Raw genomic sequence first — 3,374 nt, forward strand, 5'->3', positions numbered from 1 at the left:
CGACTGACACATTATTACAATAAGTAAGCCTTGGAACTTAACAGACAAATCAAAATCCTGGAGAATAGATTGGATGCATGAAGTCTGGCCTCAGTCTTATTCCATGAAGGGTGCATCAAATTGATAGCTTGGCTTTCAACTTCACATTTTTAATTCGGTTAACATTTTTGATGGGTTATGGCACCGGGGCGTCAAATATCGTGACCGAGTATCTCCGGCATGCCATCGGTCAAGTATTAGGCCATTTCAAGGTACTTAGCTAATTACATATCGATTAAACAATAAGCAATCATTACACGGTGTCTCAAATGAGAAAAACTCCCTTCAAATCAACCAGGCTTTAGCTCATGAGTGTTCATGTAACTTGTAAGTTTTAGATGCCACAGAAATACTATTTTGGATGTTATGATCACAGGCATATATTGCTCAAATGTGCAAAGGAGGATGCCTCATTGGGAGCTTGTTTTATTGGATTGAATGTAGAACATATTGATGACCACAACCTATGTTTTTGCATAAGATTGAATGCTTCGGATTAGTTTATATTTCTGTTTTTCATCAAAGCTGTATAGTTCAGCTTTTGATATATGGTAGCTAACGCTAATAATATATTGTGGTTTATAACCCTTTAGACTTTGAGAGGTTCTATTTATGGAGGAGGTATAATATATAAAATTACACATTTACCTTCGCTTTAATGGCGGAGTTGCAAGATAATATATTGTGGTTTATAACCTTTTAGACTTTGAGTGGTCTATTTATGGAGGAGTTACAAGATGTTTTGGGTATTTTATATGGATAGACTTTCGGCTCAATTATCCTTTGATTTGGTCGGCTAAAATCAGCAGACCTTGGTTTTGCAAGATCTGCTCGTTTGATTGTGTTGAACTAGAACTGCTTGTCATCCTTTGATGGTCTTTGGGCCGGTAAGATTTGACTCCATTAGCTTGGATTTGATGGTTAGTCATTCGAGTCTACTTGTCGACTACTGATTCATGTATGAGCAATTCATATCGAAAGAGAAATTTTAGGGTGCGGGACAGATGGTGAATCACCAAAATTTGATAGGTAGTTCACTTCTTGACAAGAGGTCATTCGAGATGCTCTGTGTGATTATATTATGGTCAGTTCTCAGCCTCTGATGACAGATCTCAATGGCGTCTATAAAATGGTTGGTGACGTTGAATTTTTCCCATGAGTCGGGTTATGGTAAAAGATAGGTTGATGCCGATGCTCGGCTTGGTTAGCATTAGTCTTTGATTTGGATGACATGCATCTGTTCAATTTCTAGTCCAGGTTCGATGGGATTACACTTGGTCATGTGAGTCCTTTGGTCTTCCGCTAGTAGGCACTAAAGGGCTCTTTATTCTTCTTTTTATGGGCCCTCAGTGGGGTCGTCCGACTCTCTTCAAGGCTTCAAAAAGATCGAGAAGGGTCTGTCCTGCTATAGTTCTTATTAGCCGGTCGATCCACTTGTACGAGAAGTTGCCGAAGCCCCTTTAGTTGGGGCGCAACAAGTTGTTGGTGTTTGTCGTCGAGCGAGGGGTGGACTTTGACCACCTCACCGAAGCCTCGTGAGAGCAATTTGTCATTTCGGTGATCTAATGTGGATTAGCTTTTTAGTATGTGTAGACTCGATCCTTATGCTTAGAAAAATTTTCACCTTTACTTGCATTGTCTTTTGACGTAGATGAGGTGATCATGATCGTTGACTCGCCTCTGGGTGATAATGGCTACGACATGGGCCTCTTTAGACCCAATTTCAAGCCTAAACATGCTTATCCAACAACCATTAGTAGATAATATGGACTCAATTTTAAAACTTTTGAAGCCGAACTAAACTAATAAATGATTTCAAACAATTTTAAAGACATTGATGCAAATTTAAAAAAAAAAAGTGACATTGTATTTTAAAAAAAATTACATGGTTCATTGCCATTAGAACGGTTCCTCATTAATTTCTAAGGAATTAAAAAATTATATTATTATTTTGGGGCAATTAGAGACCACCCTAAACTTGTTATTTGCAAATGAACCGTTATCTTTCATCTATTTTTAAATTCTCGCTCAAATATCAAACTTCATGTAAAATACTTCAGTTCAATAGTTCAAAAAGATTACCTGAATGGTTAAGTTTTAAATATCAATGTTTCGAATGGTTTGTATGAAATTATCCCTATTTGAAATTATAAATATGCATCATATAACATCATAAATATTTTAAATTACAAAATATTGTCACCCAAACACCATCTCTTAACTGTCAATTCAACTATAATAAATTTCATAGGAGGCAATAATTATAAAACAAGTTTTGAAAAGTAGCTAAATAACTGTTGTCCAAAATGTTTGCTTTAATTTATTCATTTGTAGCCTTTCTTCTAACCATCCAGATATGCCCACAACCTTGGCTGACCCGTTTGTCCAATGTTTCCTTCGGCCGACAAATTGCACGTTCCATTCATGTAATCCACTAGTTCACATGTGGTCAAGAAAAAAAAGGAGGTTTTGCTCAGGCTTTTTTGGCTAATGAAATTTCTAACCTCCCTATCATAATAAATATGAACTAATCTTGAAAATTGCTAATAAATGAATGTTAAATATTGCAATATTGATTTGTCTTTGAATAGCACCATGAAAATAAAATATAAGGAGAGCGAGAGATATGAGTGAACAATAAAACGTCGTGTCAATTATGTCTCGTTCATAAAACAAACTCTTTATTTTTATGGGATATTGCACAATGTGATGATATTAAACTTTTGTTCTTGCTTAAAATATCATTTGGTTGCCCTCTAGGTCGGTCGGTTAAGTTTGAGTAGCTTTGGGTCGGTAGAATCAGCTTAGTCGACTGAGGACCACTAAGCTCAATGGATTAGCTCATTATGTTGAGTTTGATTGACTTGAGTAGGCCGATTGATATGACCCAACTGTCAATCATTAACCCATGATGAGGGTCTCTGGATGTCTCTTAGATGATGGAAGATGCTAGGGAACTGGATTTCCTTGGATCAATTCTCTTAGGACAATTGACTTAAATGTTCTCTTCCCTTGTTTTTGTTTAAATGGCTTGTTGTTGCATCTTTTGGTCATTTTTGGTCCGTCACCTGGTTCGGTTGAATTTGGCATTAACAAGCTTTTGCTCGACAACTTCACACAATTGGAGAAGTGGGCCTAATAGTCTTCTATTGGCGAGCCCTCCTTCCCTGCTCTAGTTTCTTCCGGACCATTAGATCTTCTCAAAATCAACTATGTCATGTTTTATATGTAGTTAAATGCATAACATTTAAGTTTTACATGTCTTTGTTATGTACATGTCTAACACCTAAATTTTAGTTTTACATAAAATGTCATCTTACCTATGCATGAAAGAG

The sequence above is a fragment of the Phalaenopsis equestris genome, unplaced genomic scaffold (assembly GCF_001263595.1).
Source record: "Phalaenopsis equestris unplaced genomic scaffold, ASM126359v1 Scaffold000428, whole genome shotgun sequence".
NCBI classification, from domain to species: domain Eukaryota; kingdom Viridiplantae; phylum Streptophyta; class Magnoliopsida; order Asparagales; family Orchidaceae; genus Phalaenopsis; species Phalaenopsis equestris.